The sequence below is a fragment of the Anser cygnoides genome, chromosome Z, assembly GCF_040182565.1.
Source record: "Anser cygnoides isolate HZ-2024a breed goose chromosome Z, Taihu_goose_T2T_genome, whole genome shotgun sequence".
Classification (NCBI taxonomy): domain Eukaryota; kingdom Metazoa; phylum Chordata; class Aves; order Anseriformes; family Anatidae; genus Anser; species Anser cygnoides.
Genome location: NC_089912.1, coordinates 4,685,825 through 4,709,233, shown reverse-complemented (window position 1 = coordinate 4,709,233; position 23,409 = coordinate 4,685,825). Strand labels below are relative to the sequence as shown.

The following is a 23,409-nucleotide window of genomic DNA, read 5'->3' as shown; positions in this document are numbered from 1 at the left end:
GCTGCTGTCAGGTAGGAAACAGGGGTGGTAAGTTCTCGTGGTTTTAATTAATGACAGAATTATTTTGGAAATATTTAGATCTGGGGTAATTTCTTTTCAGCTCTCTCTCACACTTCCGGAGCTCAATAGAAGGCTGACTGGATGAAACCTTTGAGCTGTGTTTTACCATTTGAGATCTAGGTTAAGTTCAAAAAAAGGGAGAGGGGCTGACTTAGAGTGGTTTCAATTTATTTTATAGCAGGTCTGGAATTAGTTTGAACTTGTCATTGCTTTGGCAGGGAAAATAAACATTAAATAGAAGAAAAGTCAATCACATTTCAACATTTGCATTTTTACCATTGAGTGCGTTTACCTGAATTATCACCTTGTAGCAGACGTTTCTGCTTTGCTTTGATCTTTCACTATGAAAAGTATTTTACAGGAAGCAGTCATTAAAAAAAAAAAAAGCCACAAAAAACAGAAAACACACAATTATGGCAATTTCCATAAAGCTCATCAAGGAATGTAAGGTGCAGGGCTTTTTATTCTAATGTGTTGTGGTTAGAATTAAAAAAATAACATATTTTAAAGAATCCTTAGATTTTCCTTCCCCCTACCCTCCCTTACGTACAGCAGCAGAAGATGTGTGCTTAATGTGAAGGATGATGGCAATGGGACTAGATTTCCTATCTGGCAGGGAGATTTACAGGTTGGGTAAAGTATAGAGTGACAAACCAATTGTGCAATTGAGTTAATACGAATAAAACATTCTTAGAGCTTGTGAGCTGTTATTGCAACTGCTTGTGTAAATATGGCTTAGTTCATTGTTACCTCTTCCAGTTATCCTCATGTGCTCCAAAGCAGCTTCCTTGCTTGAAATGCCTCTGACTGAACCGTCTTCCTCACTTACATAGACATATTTCCTGTGTTGTCAGAGAACAGGGGAAAATAAGTCTCTTGTGTGAAACGCAAATAGGCGACAGAATGGAGTCCCACCAGAAAAACAGAAGCCTACAATGTCAACAAACCAAATTTTCCCGTTAATTAATTAATTGATTGCTCGCTTTTGAGTACTTAGCTTTTTTTAGGGATAAATGTAAAACTGATGGGCAGTGTGTGAATACTTAAGAATTAAGATAAACCCCCCACAAATTTTCCTTTCTTATTATGAAGAATGGTGCAGCTTCAAAGCAAAATTGGTGCATGGAATTGTCAATCACATATTCACAGAAACAAGTATATACGTATAATTTTTAATGTGCATTAGTAAGAAATATATTCCCACTCTCCATCGTAAAGCCCCTGAGAGTGTTTGCCTGACTTTAATGTGGTATTTGCAATCTCTAGCTGATTTAAAGTCATTAAAGCACTGAATTACTTGAGGGGAGGAGATCAGTGTTTGCAAAGCAAGACCTCCACTGGAATCTGTGGCTGAATCTCCATAAGCAGAGCTTGTACCATGACTGGTACCTCACGTTCTGTTGGTTCAGGGTTGTAAAATCCTTAAAGTATAAGTTTAGTCCCAGTGGGATATTCAGGACTTCATAGATGGCTTTTACATTTGCAACCCATCAGATGACACCTTGGCCAAGGGGAAGCCAGGGATGGGGATCACTCAGACAAACATAGGCATCATTCTCAGCAATAATTCTTGGCAAAGGCAGGCCATACAAATCAGGCTGTAGGGTGACCAGCTCCTCTCACACCACAGATGCCCAGCATGGATAAGTTATGTTATGGAAGTAGATTTTGCTAGCCCACTCCAACCAAAAAGATTATCTTTCTTCCTTTATTTTTTTTCTTCTTCTTTGTCTTCCCTGAAAGACTGCATTGTGTGTGACTACAATTACACATCTGCTCATAAAATGGGCATGTGAGACTCTGCTGTGAAGAATCAAGGGTGTGGGCATTCGTTCACAGTGACTGGTAATATATTGCTTGAAGATTGCTAATAGGGCACAGCTGCTTTACATGTTCCTGATTCCTTCAGACACTCTCCACAATTGAGTGGGAGATAAAGCATTTCCTATTTGTTTGTCTACAGCAGGGAAAAAAAAAAAAAAAGCCTCAGCTGATGACTTTCAAGATAAACCCTACAACTGGCTATGAGCATTCCCATAAAGATTGAAGATAGCTATATGCACGGTTCTATGTGCTAAAAAGCAGCTTTGTTCCCTATTGCCTTTTTTTGCTGTATTTTTGGAAAGACCATGCAATGCATCTTCAGGTATATGGACACATTCAGGATCACGCACTCCATAATTTCCAAAGTGAGCAAAGTGAGCAAAAATTTTGCTTTTTTGCTCAAATCAGAATTGCGCATTGTTTCACTCCTTAACTTTTAGAAATGATGATGGATAGAGCAGACAAAATTCCATTCCTCTCTTCTATTTGAATTACCCCTCCTGAAGTCATTAAAGGCAATCCCACGTGGATGAGCACAGCTTAAATACCTAGATAAAGAAGAAATCCTTTGTTCATTTCTATGTAGCAATATAAATGATTACAATGCAGAATGCTCTTCCATGGGTAAGATAATTTAAATAATCTCTCTCTTTAAAGATCAGTGATGATTGAAGTAATGGTCCGGCTATTTTTGATTTGTGCTCTATATCTAGTGTATCTAGTGTTTGTACAAACATCTGGATCAACAGCTTTGGAATTGAAGCTTTCTTTGTGCATACAACAAAGGGTCACACTGTTGATGTGCAGGACCAGTGTTTGTATTTTTTTTTAATCTGTTTCTTTGTTTCTTTTTTTTTTTTTGTAGCTTTTTTTTTTTTTTTTAACAGGTTAACATTTGTTCTTGTATTTTCAGGAAAGAAAGACTTGGGACATTGTATTAATTCAGTCATTTGAAAGGATGTCAAAGCATTATATAAAAGACAATATATTTTTTGGACATCATTAAAATGTATTAAAAAAAGTGTTAATAGGGGTTTCTGTTTCTTGTGGAGTTGATCATCTGAATTAATTTCCATTCTAATGTGTGTTTTTAACATATTGAGGAGTATTTGCAATACAGTGTATTTAAAATAAGAACACTGAAATATTTCATAAGGAAAGTACTTTCTGGTGGAAAAAAAATTTCAGCAATGTTTTAACAGATCAACACTTTTCTTACTTCCTCCGTAAACACCCACACTTTGAAGATGCCTAAAAGCAATATGTACATTTTAATGTTGTTGGACATTTGTGCAGGTTAGTGTTTTGGTGTTTATGCCCATTAAAACTAACAAAGGCATCTGCAAACCTCTATTCATGCCTGAATATGGGAGCAGCAATAGATGCCCACGAAGGAACACTGGTACCACATGCAGGTTTTGAAATCATGGGTTATGTGCAACTTTGTGACACGAGCATGTTGCAGGGTGCTGAAAATCTAACTCTAAGTGGGTTTTTCAGTTCTCTAATATGTCTGTGCCAGAACCCAAGTGGTATTACCCTACTCCCTCATTTTTTGCAGTCAGTTATTTGTATACTCAGACAACCTTACTGATCTAATAGCTGCCAAGCAGCTGGCAATACGATTTTTTTTTCCTCTAACTTCAACTACCTTCAGGTGAAACACTTAATTTAAGCATCCTGTTAAGGTGTTTGCATAGCATCCAGATGACAAATGGTCCGACCTCTTTGGACTGTGATTTCTGGAGGTGCAAACACAAAACGAAGATGAAAACTATTCTCCTCAAAATTATAACCAATAGAGCACATCTCGATGGTTTAGAGGGGGACTAACCTCGTGGATCCCACTTCCAAGGGCATATCCGGCTCAGGACAACCATGGGAGCAGTGTGGGAGCTCTGCTGGGTTCCAATCCCATGCTGGCAGTGCGAGTCAGACAGCATGGGCTGCCAAAGGCAGGGCTGAACATATGCAGGTTTTGCAAATCTTCAGGTTCAACCCCATCCCACACCGACACACAACTCCTAGGTGGTCTTCCTCAACTCTACCTGGGAACAATTTCCTCCATTTTGCCTTCCAAAGTACATGGTATGCAGGTAAGTGGCTTTTATACACTTTAAAAAAATTATGTGGCCAAGTAAGAAGTGCACTCAGCTGGAATGAATAATGAAAAGGAAAGTGTCATTTATGTGCAGAATTGATTATTTGAATCCATGAGGAAAACATATACTGACTGGGGATTGTCTTGCTCATTTCTGTTGTGGATGTAGAATCAGCTACAGGAAAACAGCGATTTTTTAATTTTTTTTTCTTGGTGTTTAAGGAAGTACTGGACTAGGAAACTTCTGTGTCCACCTGTAAATGTCCTATATGAAAGCCCTGTGCCCAGGATTATGGCTACATCTGGGCCTTCACTTCATTTTCTGCTGCATGAGCTGGTGTGATACCACTGGCTTGATGCTCATAGATGTCCTCTTGCTTCATCGTGGACCTAAATATTGGCCAAATTATTTCTTTTTTGGGTAAATTAATCTATGTTGAGCTCCTTGATCCCAAACCCTGACGTTTAAAACTATTTGAGGTATCGCTTCTGAATGGTGCTGCTCTCACTTGAGTGAGATTGATCTCTTCTCCTGTGGCTTCAGACGTGATTTACAAAGTGCAAACTGATTGCAAAAGCCTCTTACTCTTGTGAAACAAGAGTGTACCCCCATGGAGGCATCCGTCAAAAGCAAATTAAGGTTATTTCTTCTGTGTTCATTTACAATTATAAAGGCTTTTATTTTTTTCTTTCAAGGTTTTGGGTGAAGAAGGAGTGTAGGAAGATGCTACCTCATCAAACCCAAACCTTTTTACAAGAGAACACACAAAGTCTGATATCACTGACCTCCCAATGGGAGCTTCATCTGGGTGGCCTCAGCCAAACAGAGGCACAAAGAAGGCATGAGAGCTGTCACTTCTTGAAGGAATGCAAATTGCCAAAATGGGAGAATCGGGGAACAGAAAAAGAAAACCAAGTAAACTAGTAAGACTGCATTGTAATAGGTTCATCAGTGGTAGGCTCAGCATGGACTGACAGTTTATTTCTGATGGTGTGAAATCTCTTTTAAGTTATGGAGAGAATTCACCGGAAAAAAAATCCTCCCAGGGCTATTATAAAAAAAATTAATACATACCCTCTTAAACTCTTTCCTAAGTGCCTACTCTTGACCTTGGCCGGAGATGAGATTAAAGGGCAGATGGACCTTGGGTATGGCTCACTGGAAGCTGTTTCATGTCCTTCAGGCAAAAAGTGAGTGCAAATATCAGCAGGGACATCAAAGGTAGCTACAAACTGCTCTGTATGTACATCAATGGTGAGGCAGGAAACAAAAGGAAGAGTTGACTCACTGCCCAAGGGAAGCAAAGTTATACTAATGACACTAAAGCAAAAACTGTTTAATTTAGGTTTGCTCTTCAGTCGTTACTTGACTGAAATCAGTTGTCATGTCTAGTAGTTGTGTTAAAAGAGCAAACTTCTAGCTATCACAGGGGAGAGCAGGTTAGGGAGGACTGAAACCAGGTTAGTTGTTTTTGGATCAGCATGCTTGGTGAACTGAAGCAACTGAACTGGTCAACTGAAGTGCAGTGGAAAATGAAGAATGCAGAGAAACAATTAATGAATTGAATTAATTGCAGATATTAAGTTAAAAGAAAATAAAGAAAAGAAAAAAAAAGGAAAAAAGGGGAAAAGCTAAAGAAAAGGAAAAAGAAATAGCAAAGGAAAAGAAAAGAAAAAAGAAAAGAAAGTTAAATATTTTTTTTTTGTTTTTGGGTTTTTTTTTTTGTTTTTTTCACGTTGCTATTTAGGATGTCTGATTTGATTGGTACCCACTGATGGCAAAAGGACTGACAAGAAACCATACTCCTTCTAGGGGCATGATCAGTTCCAACTGTGGCTAGATACCTATGATGTTTTGCTCTTGCAAGAATAATCAGGCCAAGGATTGAATCCTGTATTTCACGTACTGAGACTTAGAAACTTAGAAGCCAGTACACCAGACTGCACCAGACTGCCTCTTGTAAATAAAACGTGCAACGGTGACAGCTTCCAGGTACAAAGTTCTATAGTTGCTGTCAGAAGACAAAACCATAAAGATCTAACTGATGTGAGATGCATCTAAATTCAGTCCTATACTGTTTGATCACAGTGTAGTCATAAATCTTAAATCTGGTGGAGTCCGCAAGCATAATATGGATGAACAGATGCAAGTCCTACCTTTTTAATGTTTAGGCAGAAGGAAGCACTGTTTTTCTCAGCATGCAAAATACACCAGAACATTTTTCCGTGTTCTTGGGCAGTTCAGTATCAGACGTTTGTAGCTCCAAGAGGTGTCGTGACATCTGAGCAGAATGCAGCTGTGAGCAGAAGGCAACTCTAGTGCTCTGCTGGGTTCATTAATGTGTGACCTAAAGCAATTAGGCAATGCTGCAAATGTTCTTCAAGCAACACATCTAGATCAGTACCTCACAAAGCCTCACCTTGTATCCACTCCATTTTCCACTTTGAATTGCTGTGTTTAGTTGCAAAATGACCTTTCAGAGCAATTAAACTTTATTAACTCTTTAAACTGCTGGTACAGAGATGAGAACACCAGTGAAAAGGGGAATGCAAAAGTGAGAGCTTTTGGCTGTGTCCTGTGGTGGAGCAGCATGGCAAGGGAATAAGTTCTGTGGCTAAAGGGATTAATTACATACTGCTTGATGCTGGTGGTATTACCCTCATCTGATGGTCATGTGTCCATACGCACACATCTTCTGGCTTTCTGTTAAATACAGAACACAAATTTTGCCCTCAAATACTCTTACGAACATACACTTAATTTTACACTTTTTGCCTTTCTATTTTTGATGTCCGTAATAAACCCAGAGCCAAATTCACTCATGCTGTTCATTATTCCTAAGTAATCAGGGTTAAACGAGCTCCATGGATGGTGATGTAAAGAGCCGGTATACATTGGGGTCACAGGTCAATCCTTGCCTTTCTCTCTTCTTCAGCAGAAGCAAGATCCAGCAGCCCTTTTGTTCCTTGCTCTGCACACTGTTGGCATTAGCTGCAGCATTTAGAGGCTGGGGACAAGACTCAGAGGTATCAGGAAGCAGGATGGTTCTACACAAGGAGGATTTCCTTGCTGTGATATGCATTTTGTCTGACATCCACAACAGTCCATTCATGGATGTGTAACTGGACCTGCAGCTAAATGCACCCTGCTAGGTGTCACATCTCTCATTATTGTCACTCGTTAATTAAAGGTCACCAAGACATGACTGTGCTGGCTGACGTCCCATGGAAGCCCAGGCTGCTTGACTGCCCTCTGAGGTGAGCACCAAGCAGAGCTTAGCCCCATTGTGGCTGAGCAGCAGCCAGGTTGAGGGAACCTCCTGTCCCAGCACCGCCACCGTGCAGCCTTGCAGTTTTTTTTGTTTTTGTTTTGTTGTTGTTGTTTGTTTGTTTGTTTGTTTGTTTCCAAAAAATGGTGGTAAGCAATAAGTCCACAGCCCTTAAAACCACTTGTAACATGAATATGCTGAGGTCAGATATTGTGTGGTCCTGGCTATTAAAAAACAACAGCAACAACAACAACAACCTTTATTCAAAATCAAGTTGTGCTGTTCTATTTGTTACTCTTCCATCACTACAGGATGGTGCTGCCCAGAGGTTTACACATCACCACAGTACCCAATTAAAATAGATAAAGACCAAAAAGAGTAATATTTTCATCAGCTGGACCTCCTGAAAGATTTAGAAAAGGAATTTAAAAGAATGTAAAGATTTTAATTAGGAGTCCAAACAGGAAAATGTGCTTGAGCAATATGATCTATTTATTTCATCAGAAAATTGGGAAAGAAATATACATTAAATACATCACAAATGAAGTTGTACTGGTGGAAAAAAAAATGTTCTGAACAACCAGCAGGGTTTGGCAACACACACACATGCACACACACACATAGAGCTTAGTTTTTACGTCTTTGCCTCATGAACTCTCAGCAAAATTTTGTCTGCAAGGGAACTACTAAGCTATTTCCCAAATAGCTTAACTCTGCATTTATAACCTTAATCTAAAATAGCAGTAGAAAACAAAATTTTGTTGAAATGGTTTTAAGATTTTTCACTAAACTTTATCTTTTCTTTAATATAAATCTATAATATTCTATCTGACTATAAGAAACACAAAGATAAAGTAAAAAATTTTTTTGAAAAAAATGTAATTTAATGGAAAATAAATATAAAGATAATTCTCTAAGAAAACTTTAAAGAATGAAATATCCATAACTACATTTCATAGAAGCATAAGGCTTTTTAATATTAAAAGATAATTCATAAATATTATAAAATAGGAAAATCATGCTCTAGGTACTGATCATAGCTTGTTGATTTCCACTCCAAAAATGATGACTGGATGCAAATTAGCCTGTTTCTGAAGTTTAAGTGCATTTAAAATGAAACAACATCCTTAACTTATTTGTCTGTTAGATCTTGTAGTATCAAAAGTAATCAAACGAGTAAGCAAATGAATTTAATAGAAGAGTGGCATGTTCAGTATGCATTGAAATAGGTAAATAATGGAAGGGCCCTAGTAAAAGTTACTGGCAAATGCCACCTAAAATAAATAAACAAGTAGGTGACTAAGCAGATATTTTGGTGCAGAGGTTGTACATGCAACTGCAGGGTTTTATGAACCTTTCCCATCTTCCATTTATTTCAACTGTAAGCTCAGCAGACTTGCTTCTCTTTGAAGAACCCAGTCAAGTACTTGGACCTGCATGGGTTAATGCATGTGCTAGTGCGTGCCACTAAATATGCACTTACACTAGCAGCTTCTGAGTACTCTCCAGGTTCTCTGTCTTCATGGCTCTGACTACAGGATTTAAGACATGCTCTTGAGCATGAAGAAGCACACACCTTGCCATTTTTGTATGCGCTAAAAACAGTCCACCTGCTAAAGAAGCCTTCTCCGCTCAAAAGAAAAAAAAAATGCTGGAAATAAATTGTGAGACATATTTTTACTTATATCAGTCTGGTAGTGCCTTTTCTCAAACATTTTAAAGTCACATGCTGTTCAAATGCAGAGCTTGCCCTGCCCCCAGAGCAGTGAGAACATCACATCTCAATATACATTTTATCAACACCTACTGCTTTCAAAATGTCCCATGATGCAGATAAAGATCAAGATTTCTTTTTGTTAACATATTTTGTTTCAGGACTGTAGATGTATTTCTCAGTAATCAATCTTAAATGCTTTCATGGAATGTGGCTAAGATGCTTCATCTGCAAAACAAAACAAAGCAAAGCAAAACAAAACAAAACAGAGTTAATGTTAACACTTTATTATAAAATAAATACCATGAAATAAACCTCTTCTTTCCATGGAGGTCAAACACAATGATCTACAAATGAGGTGTCATCTTTCTTCTAACTTTGTTATTCATATAATGAGAAAAGCATTCAAACAAACACAAATTGTTTGTAAGATGTGAAAAACATTTTCTGATGGTGGTTATAACCATATGAATATTTTCATAGGTAGTCATTTATACAGGTACTTACAAAAAGACACACAAAAGAGGATGGAATTGAGCTGCATTTTCATCCATGTTTTATTGTTTGTGTTTTAAATCACAAAGAACGGAATTCAGAACTTTGACCCTAGTGCCATCCATTAAAATCTCCAGTTTTTTTTTTTTTTATTCAGAAATTAATTTAATTCAAACATATTTCAGCAATGGGAAACATCCCCATGAAGTGACCTAGTCCTTTTGTAGAACTAATGGCCTCTTTCATGGCGGTGGCAGACCATCGTGTAATTTTCAGCACAGACTCACTTCACGCCACACTGATAGTCCCAAAATCTACTTTTCCTAACTTCCATTAAGACATGGAAGCAAAGAGCTCACTTCCCTACCAGCAAGATTTTGCTGGAAAATGCTCTTCCTTCCCACCTTATGCAGCTGCCATGCAGTTTTATCCCAATTTGGACACCCAGATCCCATCTTAAACATATTTCTTCAGCAGGGAAAGAAAACCAAATATACAGCCCTGAAACTGGATTATTACTTCAGCAGATTCGGAATCTGTTAATTGGTCTTGCATGCATTTTTTCTTTATAGATTGTCCTGCTGCAAAATGCATTGTTGCTGGTTCCTGGTGGCACAGGAATATTTGCTACACTTTGCAAAGCTCTCCTCGCCTTGCCTTTATAGAGCAGCCCAGGTTGGAAGACACCTCAGAAGATCATCTGGACTAACCTTTCATGGAAAAGGGAGCTTAGATAGGATTATACAGCACCCTGCTCAGTCACATCTTGAAAACCTCTAGTGATGGGGAATCCACCATGTCCCTGAGGAGGTTGTTCCAATGATTTCTTTCTCAACGGAAAAAATTTCTTTTATCAAGATGAAACCACTCACAGTACAGCTTGTACCCTTTACCCCTTGTCTTCTCCATGTGGCTTCAGCCTCTGTCCTCTTTGCAGCCATGGTTTAAGTTCCAGAATCCTGTTATCCTGAGGATTGTCTGAAATTTCTTTTCTCCACAGTGAAAAGACCTAAAACCCCTCTGGTGTTCACCCATAGGGCAGCTTCTCCAGCTCTTTGACCATCTCTGTGGCCCTCCTTTGAGCCCTCTCCAGACCATCTATGCCTGTTTGGAACCCCAGGGACCAGAATTGGTCACAGTGCTCCAGGTGTGGCCTGGCAAGTGCTGAGTAGGGTGGGACGATCACGATTCTGTCTCTGCTTGATGCCCCCAAGGATGCAGCCCTGGATCTGATTTGCCTTCATTGCTCCAGCAGAGCACTGCTGGCTCTTGTTCAGCTTGGTGTCCACCAGGACTGCCAAGTCCCCTTCAGCAGGGCTGGGCTCTTGGGCCATGCTGTCCCAGGTGCAGAACCTCACACTTTTTTTTTGTTAAAGTTCATACCGTTCTTGCTCACTCACTCTTCCAGCCCGTCCACATCTCTATGTCTCTCCCTCCTGACATGTCTGCCTCATCAGCCAGTGCCGTGCCAGCAGCAAACTTGCTGAGGGTGCTTTCATTGCTGTCATCTAGGTCATCCGTGAAGGTGTTGAGCAGCACGGGGCCCACCCACCAGTCCCTGGGGGACCCCACTTGTCACAGGATGCCAGCCAGTATAAAAAAGCGGTCACAAGCTTTGTGTGATTTTCATCTGAAACACGAAATTGATTAAATGTGGTAGCTGCAAATGAGAGCAAGTCTAGCCTAAACTTCTAGCACATTACAGATCATAAAAACCTCAAGTCCTAACTAGTTTTAAGTTTAGATCTGTGGAGAACTGACAACAATTTTCTGTATTTTTTATTATTATTTTTTTAACTTTATAACAACTGTATCCTGCAAAGTAACACTTCCCATCTTTATGCAGTTCATACTTATTTGCTAACACCATTTAGCCCAGTCAAAGAGGCATTTACTTCCCACCCGTTGTTAAAATGCCATTACACATTGTATTGAAATTTACACATTACAGTAAGAGTAATTATGTTCATGTGAGATGATAGTGATGATGATGATGATAAGATTAAGCAGCAGATGTGTGAACATAATGTCTGCCACCTGATTTTAAACAGCAGATGAGCTAAATGAAAGCTTAAGTATCTTTCTGGGATCATTTTGTTAACTCAATATAAATAATTCTTTAAATTTTATTCTCCATTTGAAGGTAAAGCAAATTATAGTCAAATGTTCTTTACAGTGCTGACAGTATAGCAGCACTGACATCATTACTTCAGAGGCAACTAATTGAGAAATGTGTTAGGAAAAAAATCTATTAAAATGCATAAGCAGGAGAACGGTTTACAATTGGGTGCCTGTCATCAAACCCTGTAGGTACTTTCCATGCTTGTCCTCAACATAAAGGCTAGTGTAAAACAACCCAGGGTCTCCTTTGGACCTGCAGCCTCTTGGGCTTTCTCACATTTTCCTGTTTCTAACAGATCTTCAGGAAACCATCACTTGGACCTCACTGAGATTAATCCATTCCTGCAGCCCCTCCTTGCATGTTCTAACCACCTGATGCCCAGGGCAGGGCAGCTTCTCAGCCCATGGTGTCTGAACAGACACATGATGCTTAAATTGGTTCAGCAGCAAAAAGTGTTGCATCCTCTGCCACAAGTTTTGCTCAAGAGTTTTGCTGCTGTGATATGGGCAAAAAATAGTGTTTCCACCTAGTCTGTGATAGATAGTTCCAGCTGGAGGGAGCAACCCTAGACATGATACATTCTAAAATCATTTTCAACTTATTAGAAGAAGAAAAGATCAAGGATTGTTTCCACTAACCTTAACTGCTTTGTTAGTATTAAATCATATTAAGTTGCTATGATTTTCTTGTGTTTGGCATATCCTTCTGGATGTTTATTCTGATTCGCCTTGGCCTCCTGCCAAATGTGCATCAAGTGTTGAAAGTCAGCTCTAAACTCCATTTTTCCTGTAGAAAATGAAGAGAGAGAATTATATTTAAGAGCACTGTATAAAAACATATCTGTAATTTACTTCTATGGGCATGTATAAAGTGAACAATAGCATTATAGACATATCATGGGAGCTGCTTGAACAGACCATGTATACAGACTGCTTCTATGCAGGTAGAGAAAAACAGTCAGGGAGTGTGTGGAGTATTGAAGCATATAGCATACTACAATGAAACAACTTGAATCTGATGCTTCAAAAGACAGGGGATTTGAATTTTCTTCTCCGCTCCTGTGAAGTCAACCCAGGGACCTCAGTGCTCTGCAGGGTGTGAGCCTGAGAGACGAATTTTTATACATTTGCTTAGTCTAATATTTGTATTCAAACTAATGAAAATAGCATCTGCATGTCACATAACTATGAACCCTGGTGTTAGAGGAAGGTAAATCAAGAACCAGTCCAATGAACTTAGGCTGAGTCACAGCCGTAAGAACAGGAAGGAGCGTGTCTGTGTGTTGATGGTATCCCAAGACCGTTAATTACCTCACTGAGCCTCTTCTAGGGGAGAACTTGGGAGAACTCTTTAGAAGTTGATCAGTGAGTGGAATATATTCTCAAGCTTTACAATTCAGAGTCTAGATTTACTGCTGCAAAATATGTAAGAGTTGGGCCAGTATTCAGAATACAGTCAGAACACACTCAGGTAACGCAATCAGACACCGTAGGCTTTGCTTATTGGTGACAGTGTCTATACTGAACTGATTAAGAACACATGCAGTCTCAAAAGAGAGACAGGTAAGAACTGCATTTTTTTCCTAGTGCATACATTAAATAAGTCCTACAGTTAAACAACATCAACACTGATTAATATACCCTTTAAAATCCTGTAGAATTCAGGGAGTTTGTTGATTTTAAAATTAGATTGAATATAAATGATCTGAGATGGTTTTACCTGCCTAGCCTTAGGACTTGGAACACTTCGTTCTATCACTTTTAAGTAATTCAACAAATGTAAGAAATTTAACCAAAGTATCCTATATCCTAATTGCCTAACTCACACACTTACGCTCAGGCAAGGAAATTTGTAAATAACGTGCAGCTAGATTAATGATATAACCAGGCACCAAGATTTTTTGTTGTTGTTTTTTGACAACCACAAGTCTTTATTATAATAAAACTACCAACTGAAAAAAAAAAGAAAAAAATATTAAATTAAAAATTGTTTTCTTACTGAAATTCTGTGTATTCTATTCCATTTGAATACAGTTCAAATTTGGGGAAAAAATGTATTAGAGAAAACTATTAATGTAAAGTCAAATTGTACATCACTTACATTTAAGCATTTGAAAATGAAAAAATATCATTTTACTCACAGTGAACTGAACTTAAATACAGATATATGAGTTCTGAAATGACAGAGAAATCTGGCTTTTAGATATATATTTTTAATAAGAATAATACTTGTATAACCTGTTTTATCAAATTTTGTATGGTATTATTCATATTATACTGCAAAACTGTTTGGTTGTGCATATTTTGGGATTAAGACCATTAAAAGAAACTTGAAATGTGCCTCCAAGTTCTAACAGAAGAGTCTTGCAGTCATTTCTGAGAAAGTAAAGACAACACACCTTTATAGTATTTAAAATCCACCTCAGCTCTGGTGAAACATAGGAATGTTATTAAGGACGAGGCCACACAACCAGCCTCAGTTTATATTTAAAAATAAAAAAATGTCTACTCTTATATATATACAGGGAGAATTTGACAAAATGTTAAAGGTATAATATCACCAGAAATAAGAACGGAAGATTTCAATTTGCATGAACTTCAGAGTTTAGAGGATGCAATGAAATTCACAATTGGACCTTTAGGAGGAAGAAAGGAAGAAAGAAACAAACCCTCCGGCAACCTAACCCATTTCTGAAGCAGATATTCTTCCTTAATCCTTTCTGTGTAAGGATCAGCTGAAATGCTGTTTGCAGCTGTGATTACTTATTTCTTTTCTGTGGCATGTTTAGTCAATTGTGACAACTGCTGTTCCTTGCTTTCCACTTTTGCCTATGCACATCCTCTGCAATAATTAACGATGTTGCGATCAGATTACTGCTGTGCAAAGTTCATGCAATGTCACTGCATTTCCAGTATCTTTATATTGAGTGCCCTAGTGTATGCTTTAGGTAAGCACATTAGAGACTTCAGCAGTGGAAACAGCTGCTTCCATCAAACTCTGGTTGTTTTTAGGCACCCTAAAACATCATCTGAAATACACTGGCATCCTTCCATTAGTCCATCCCAGCAACCACCCTAAATGCTTTTGGATGCTTATCTGAATCAAATAGAACCTATATATCTTTTTTACAATTTACCTGTTGCTAGCTGTCTGTTTTGTGCCCAGAGCTACTGATGGCAACTCAATTTGTGGTACTGTATTGTGACTTATGTTTGCAGTCAATAATGTCAGCAGCAGAGCCACATTCAACAAAACCTCTTTAGACCACTTCCACTTTTGTAATGGGAACACTGATTCTGTCTAGCAGAGTCAGTAATGTCATCCTACAAACAAAATGTAAGGTGTAAATCACTGTTTTATATATTTCCTTGCTAATATGAGATTTTATACTTGTTCCAGATCTGCAACTGCATAACTGTGACACATTAGCTAAATTTAAAAATCATTGGTGTTTTCTTGCTATGTAAATACTATACAGATGTGCATATAAACAACAGCTAAATCAACATCTGGACTCTAATAAATAAAAATGTTTTGCTTTTTTGTATTTTGAACACATAATATCAGCTGAGATCTTCAAAAACAGTTTACCTAATGGGATGTTATCAAACAGAAAATATTACATACCATACACAACATTTGTTAACTATGTGGTGAACTTTGTCAATAGGATGCATTTGAGTAAAATTTGACAGGTTGCTCTAACATAGTTGATAAGAATGACAAATCCTGTTATTAAGAAAGTGTTATTCAAACACTCTGGTAGCTGACATGTGGAGGAAAAAAAAAATAAACAGGAAAAATATTTTGATGAGGAGAAAACTATAAGGCCATGCAAGATCTTTCCATAGTTACTATTTTCTCAGTTTGGTTCACATCACTAATCAAAAATGCAAGTTTATCACACACATCTTTATCTTTGTCAATCACACTGCCCTACCTTACTCTTAGACGATACAAGCAAAATTTACGGTATTCTATTCACAGAACAGTTAAACTTTTCCCCATTCCTGCATTTGGATTCTAGTCCCTAAAATTGCCCAACATTTATTTGCGCCTATATGTGGAAACAGATTGCAGGAAAGGCCATCATGTTGCTTATTTTTTAAGGTATTTATTTTGTTTTTTAATGTAATTTTAATATAATATTTCATAAAATACAGTGGTTTTTTTATTGATAATAAAAACATTGATTTGCAGTAGAAGTGTTGCTGGCCACTCAATGTTGATCACCAAATAGCTGTGAGGACAGTGGCTGTGCACTGGAACTGAAACTGGGTTTTACACTCCACAGACCTATCCCGGATGCATTGTGGAACATGGAGGGCAGATGCAAAGAGGAATTGCTTTGTCATACACGACAATGTCGTGTCTCATGTCTCAATAGAAAAGTTATTGGCCTCAAATTTCATATACATTCCACACTATATTATCTTTTCTTAAAATGCCTTTCATTTTTAACAAGTATTTTTGGCAAACTATTTTAATTTTCAGTTTGTTGCTTATTTCAGCCTTCCCTGAATTTGCTGCCTTCTTTTTATATTGACTTGTTGCATGAGTTTCAGTCTACCATCACTCGCGAACTAACTTTTCCTACTGTTGGGCAGAAACACTAAAGGAGATCTGATCTTGGGGTGCATAAGTATAAATGATAAAAAACAGTGACAGCCACTGGAGGGAAAGTTGCTGCCAGCGTGGTTGGTGGCCCCTGTTGTCTCATGGGCTCTCCCATTCTTCACCAGCCTCTGAGCAGCCACAGGCACAGCATCCCTCCCTGTGGTCCCAAAAAAAGGCACACAAGGGCAAGTTAAATGGGATCGTTGGGTAAGGGAGAATCCTTGTCTGTGAAACTGATGCTATCATGTGAGATATTTACCTCCTAATACCTGTGCAACCAAAACTGCCCAAAGGGAGTAGATCTCGTTCCTATCTCCTTCTGCTATGGGGAGGACTTTGGCTGGATCTTCATTTTTTCTTTGTCTTTAGGAGTCTTCTCTGACAAGTCTGTACAACATCACAGGTACATATTGAAGGAGACAGAACAGTGATGGCCTATGACCTGAAAAGGGAGAAAGATTGCTCAGAGGAATTTCTGCATCACTGTTTAGATGGCAATTTGACATCAGTATCAAAGCTGGAATCATGAAAAATATTGTTCTTGCAACACTGGAGATGCCAGACAGTTAAGTACACCTTAGAATAGCACCAGGAGGAGCTTCCACTCCTTTTTGTGCTGAAAATGGAAGTTAGGCACTTAGATGGGTGCCTTTAGCACAAGGCTCCCCCTGAGCTCACAGAGTAAGTGCTAGCCCAGATAGCAATAGGAACAATTATATCCCCACATCCCACCCCAAACTCACAGCTTTCTTTGTGAGTGCACACATCAGGAAGCAGACACACACATGAACAACACTTGTCTAAGCCACCCCCTCTCATCCTGAAGTCTGATGATCAAATTAAATCAACAACAGACTAAAACCCATGTCTTTCTTCTGCATTTTATTTTGCTGTTATTCTGAAAACCAATAAGAAGATATTGTGTACAGTCCGAGGGGTCCTTTCTGTATAATTTCCAGAGCTGCTGTATCCTAATCCACATTGTTTAATGAATTGTTTAATGGGTTGGTTCCAGCTAAGGCTTACTGAGTTTTTTCAGGACTTCTTCACTTCTAATCATAGTGAATTAATTGACCAATCAAGTAACAGACAATATTAAAACAGAAAACTCTCTTTATCCTGTGATCAGATGATAGGTAACATGTTAAACCCATACTTTGGACAATAGCTTGAATACTAACACATCTGGAAAATGAAATATAGTTGGAGGACATCTGATATATTAAATCAAAATCTTTTGTCATTTAAATCTATGAATGCCCAGAAACCTATGCTAGAATTTGACCTACTGTGTTATTTATTGAAGAGTGAGAAGATAAATATTGTTCTGAGGACTACTGCTAGCAAAGAATTTCTTTCTCTACTGCATTGATTTGCTTGCACAGAGTTAATTTGTTTTAACTTTTCAAGGTGCTTTTCTAAACCTTTAAATGTTAAACCTTTGTCAAAGCAATCATAACATGATCAGGAGTAACATTAAGTAAAACAATGGCTTATAAAGAATTGAATTTTCATTTTATGTCTAAATTCCACAACCATATACACAATTTGTGTCTCAATCATATCACTATAACATATCAATGCCATGGCAAACACAAATGCACTGAGAGAATGCACAGATTTATAAATATAAATAGGCAATTACATTACTAATCCACTGGATTACATAACATTCTTCATCAAAGTATTTTTCATGTGAACAAAAAATAGTTAAGAGCCAGAAACACCTTTCAAGAAAAGACAGAAATTACAGTATGATCCAATTTAATACTCTTTAAAATGGATATTCTTAGCAGTTCAAGCCTGACACTGTTGAGCCACGTTCCTGCATTAAGAACTCCAGAAGGAACTGCAAAGTTTTATCTCTCCTGGTATGCTCACCATCCAGTGCTATTTACAATCAGCAGATGAACCTAATGAAAGCATTGAAATAGCATAAATATAGTACCATGAACAACTATCATATGCTCCCATAAACTTTATGTTTTATCTTCTGAAAAGCTTCTGCTATTTAATAAGATTTAGCCTCTTACTTTTAATCTCATATTGGAGTAGCAAGAAAAGACCTAGTGCTGCTCTGGCATGTTACAGTGTTGTCATGGATACACAAGTATGGTACATTACCTCCACCAGTAAATAAACACAAATCTCAAAGAGTGCTTGGTAGGATTTACTAGCCCTGTAGCATTGTTAGCTGCACAGAGCTTTAAATAAGCAAATAGTTTGTAGTTTCAGGATCATATCCAGGGCTGTGTAGGAGCGTGCACGCATGACATAGCTTTCTTTTAAAAAATCAAAGGGTAAATGCTGTACTGTGTAACTTCACTGTCCTAACTTTTTAATTCAGTTTGTCTTTGCTTCTGATTTTTCAGAAAATGCTTGTAGATTACAGGACAGATCAGTCTCCAATATGGCAGACAACTTGATGCAGTCACTTGTTAACTGTTTAAACAATTATTTATGTTTTTAGCTATATGAATACTAAAAACCAGAATGTCCATTTTTATGGGGAAAAAGTAATTTCAGTATTCAGTGGTACAGTGTTCAGTGGTATTCTTGCCATTTTTCTGAAACCAGAGTTTCAGAGACCACAGAGATGAGTTCAGTCTTGCTGGCATGTGTGTCAACAGCTACAACAGGCTTGACTTGCCTCTGACAAATCAGTATCTTGTGCTGATGAAGGGATGTACGTTAAATGCTCTAGGCTTATGTATCAAGAAAGAAAAACATGGGTAGTTAAGAATGTTATATTTAGCACAGTACATTAAGCTTCACAATGGTAAGTCTTACACTTAGCTAGGAAAGCTAATTTATCAGGGGTATGAAAATAGAAATGTCAAATTGAATTGGATAAAAAATTCAGGTTTAAAAGCTCTAAAACTATGAACCTTTAATACTTTGAAACAAAACTTACTGGGAAAAGTGTCATTGTCCTTCATACAGAATTTACAAAAGTATGGGCATCTGTTTCTTGCTAAAAATGCCTGCAATGTACAACATGTTCAGGCACACACACATCATGTGCACAGCTGGGATGTTCTGCTGGGTTTAATAGTTGGCATATCTTTGCTGATTAGCCTGAGTAAACCTAGTTTAAGGCAAGACAGAGCAAATAATTAACGATTAATAATTCATTTGATAAATTTAGCCATTTTTAAATCTTTTGTCATAACTGTGAGCAGATTGCAAAATTAGTTTTTCTTTTCATCTTTTCCTTTCCTTTCCTTTCCTTTCCTTTCCTTCCCTTTCCTTTCCTTTCCTTCCCTTCCCTTCCCTTCCCTTCCCTTCCCTTCCCTTCCCTTCCCTTCCCTTCCCTTCCCTTCCCTTCCCTTCCCTTCCCTTCCCTTCCCTTCCCTTCCCTTCCCTTCCCTTCCCTTCCCTTCCCTTCCCTTCCCTTCCCTTCCCTTCCCTTCCCTTCCCTTCCCTTCCCTTCCCTTCCCTTCCCTTCCCTTCCCTTCCCTTCCCTTCCCTTCCCTTCCCTTCCCTTCCCTTCCCTTCCCTTCCCTTCCCTTCCCTTCCCTTCCCTTCCCTTCCCTTCCCTTTCCTCCCCACCCTCCCCTCCCCTCCCCTCCTCTCCCCTCCCCTCCTGTTTCTGCTGACCTGAGGAGTCCATCATCCGCTGAGAGTGGAACCAGACAGGGCATTAAAAGTGCCCATCACAAAGGCTTCCTTCCAGGCTATGAGATTAGCTCAGAGAATGATAGAATGGTTTTGGTTGGAAGGGACCTTAACGATTTTTTAGTTCCAATCCCCCTGCCATGGGCAAGGATGCCAGCTACCAGATCAGGGTGCGCAGGGCCTCGTCCAGCCTGGCCTTGGGCACTGCCAGGGGTGGGGCAGCCACAGCTCCTCTGGGCAGCCTGGGCCTGGGCCTCACCACCTTCTGAATGAAGAATTTCCTCCTTATATCTAATTTAAATCTCTTATTTTTACTTTAAAGACATTACTCCTTGTTCTATCCCTACATCCCCTGACACAGAGTCCCTCCCCAGCCCCCTTTAGGCACTGGCAGGCCGCTGTGAGGTCTCCCTGGGGCCTTCTCTTCTCCAGGCTGAACAACCCCAACTCCCTCAGCCTGGCTCCATAGCAGAGAGGTGCTCCAGACCCTTGATCATTGTCGTGGCCTCATCTGGGCCCCCTCTAACACGTCCCTGTCCTTCTTTTGCTGGAGGCCCCAGAGCTGAGCGCAGGCTCCCGGTGGGGTCTCACGAGAGCAGAGCAGAGGGGGACAATCCCCTCCCTCGCCCTGCTGCCCACGCTGCTGTTGGTGCAGCCCAGGGTACGGGTGGCTTTCTGGGCTGCAAACACACATTGCTGGCTCATGTCAAGCTTCTCATCAACCACCAGCCCCAGGTCTTCCTCCTCAGGGCTGCTCTCAATACATTTTCCACTCACCCTGTACTGGGCTTGGGATTGCCCCGGCCCAGGTGCAGGGCCTTGCACTTGGCCTTGTTGAACTCCATGAGGTTCTCACAGGCCCACCACTCAGGCCTGCCCAGGTCACTCTGGGTGGCATCCCTTTCCTCCTGCACGTCAGCTACACCACACAGCTTGGTGTCATCAGCAAACTTGCTGAGGATGCACTCGGTCCCAGTGTTCATGTCACCAACAAAGAAGTTAAATGTTGCTGGTCCCAGTACTGACCCCTGAGGAACACCACTGGTCACTGATCTCCACCTGGATATCGAACCATTGACTGCAACTGTTTGAGTGTGACCATCCAGCAAAATCCTTACCCACTGAGTGGCCCATCCATCAGATCCATGTCTCTCCAATTTAGAGACAAGGATATTATGTAGAACAGTGTCAGATGCTTTGCATGAGTTCAGGTAGATGATGTCAGTTGCTCTTCCCCTATCCACTACAAGCCTTCCACAAATATTTTGTCAATGGCACTCACCTGCTAAAATATTTACTGAAGATTTTTAATTTAATTTAATTTAATTACGTGCACAAGGAGAGCACGAACCTAGTGAACATCACTGAATGCAGAAAAGGGATGTTTGTGCTTTGGGGTGTGTGGCCTGGGCATCTTTTGTCTCCTTAGTCACTCTGCAATGTGACAAAAGTCACATTGCAGTCACATCTACCAGGTCTGCTGGTGCAAGATAAGACTGCAGGATCAAGCCCAGCTGTTGTAGGTCACACGGTGATGAAACTTACAAATATCTTCCCAGTTGCCTATTTGTGTAGTTAAACAGCTGAAAACCCATTAAAAAAAAAAAAAAGAGAGAGACAAAAAAAAAGACAAAAAAAAAGAAGGCAGACATAGTATACTTGCAGGAAGACAACAGCAAATATTGATTTACTAATTTATTTCCAAATTAAAGCTGAGATCATGATGATTTTTTTTTTAAGAAAAAAAAGAAAGATTGAGAGGACCGTGGCTCCTATGAGAAAACAAGGCACAAATATACCCCTCAAATTATTATTTTTATCAAAATTACCAATTCACAGGCCTAAATGGAGCCAAGGTTCCTGTTCTTTGTGAAATGCTGCTGCTGCCAGTTACCAGGCACTGCTCCTCCTTCCTCCAACAGCTAGTACCACCTGACACGCTGTTCTGTAAACCCCAAGTCAGCGCTGAGAGAGTTAATTTAAATTTGATAACAAATGGCTCTGCTTTTGAAACAAATGTAGCCTGGCAACTTCAACTGAGAGCCCTTCATAGGGCCTCAATTATGTATGCAGCCTCTTTGAGAAATAGTTTCACACATCTGACCCAAGGCCCGTGAAATAAAACTGTACCATGGCAATGCTTCATTCCTGTGCAGCCTCCGCACCCTGCCACCCCCTGCCTTGGGCAAAGATGCACAGAATTGCTCATTCTGCACTGGTTTTCTAGTCTGGATGCACATTTATCATGTATGATCTTTGTCCCGGAATTTAACCTGGGTGCTCGTGTTTTTGGGGGACTTCCAGATGCTCTGCCAGGCTGCCCCGTCAGAGCAGTGGTGTGAAACTAGAGAGACAGGCAATGGGTTAAACACCCTCACCACCTCTTTCTCCTTCTCTCTCTTTTTTGCCTTTTTTTTTTTTTTCCCCCAAAATGGCTGCTTTGTCTGTGTGCATAACACCAATAGTAAATGTCTTTCTGTTATTGTACAGCCAATTTGGTGTGTCAAGTATTCATATGCTAATAGTGGTACAGTGCCTCACTTTTTCACAGATAGATTGTAAAGATTGCTACAGACAGTGAAACACAAGAATAAACAGCTTTTATTTCAGAAGTGATAAATTGCTTTCCATTCAAACAACATGCAATGCTTGCTACTGACCATTATTGTTTCTATTCATGGCGGGTTTGCCTTCTGTTTTACTTTCTTAGAATGGTTAGAAAATATTTAGCAGATATAACCAGAGGCATTGCAGATGATTCAATGTCCTTAATTTGTTTTATAGCTTCACGATGTGAAGTTAATTTTTGCTCAGTTTTCCCAAGCAATTAAAGCTTTGCAGTGGGCACAGGCATTGTTGTCCGGTGCAACGCTTTCATATTTATTAAGGCTTGCAATGGGTAGGATATTTCATCTTACATGTTAATAAAATATGCCATAGTGTACATGCCCTGAATCACACTGCACAGGAATGTCAATAGGAAAAGTTTTCCTAAAGACAGCATAAAGCAGAAGCAGAACAAAATAAGAGCAAACATCTTTTTGTTCTGTTGCAAGATCAGCATTTATTCAGAACGTGGGAAGACTGAAGTTAGGAATCGTTGTATTTTCGTTTGTATGATCATTTGTATTTTGTACCTGAAGTAAAATAGGACTGTCATCACAGCCCATATTCTATAAGCGTAACAAACAGAAGTTACTTCAGTAATAAGTACTTTACTAATAAATATTTCACTAAGTACTTGGCACTGGTAAAATAAACTTGTTTGTTAACCAAAGACCAGGTGTTTTTGCAAACACAACAACAGTTGTACATTTCTGCTCGCAGGAAACACATGAGTCTGTATCAGGTAGCCAAGGACCACGTTTATGCCCTCAGTTGGGGCTCAAAAGATCAATTCTCCAACTCCACTGTCCAGCAGTGCGTCTGTAACCACTCCGGGCAGCCAGCTGCAGACGGGTCTGTTGGTCTGTGCCACCCCAGCCAACCCAGCCGCTCCTCTCTGCCCTCCAGCTGCAAACCACCACCGTGCTCGGCCGTTGTGCCTATCCGGGCTCTTTCTTGAACTCCTGGAGGCACCCATTTGCCA

At 39.4% G+C, this 23,409-nt stretch overlaps 1 long non-coding RNA gene across 3 annotated transcripts; it reads right to left on the bottom strand.

Annotated features, from left to right (window-relative positions):
• Positions 1–5,420: 5,420 nt before the first annotated feature.
• On the bottom strand, positions 5,421–23,048 carry LOC136788959 (uncharacterized). Of its 3 annotated transcripts, XR_010827616.1 has the most exons (6): positions 19,803–23,048; positions 19,117–19,290; positions 16,462–18,115; positions 12,224–12,371; positions 10,847–11,093; positions 5,421–9,196 (listed from the first exon to the last, which is right to left on the bottom strand). It is a non-coding gene; the product is annotated as an uncharacterized lncRNA (long non-coding RNA). The 3 variants fall into 3 exon arrangements; XR_010827613.1 differs by having other exon boundaries at positions 5,421–11,093; XR_010827615.1 differs by having other exon boundaries at positions 5,421–11,093; positions 16,462–16,644.
• Between the last annotated feature and the right edge of the window lie 361 nt (positions 23,049–23,409).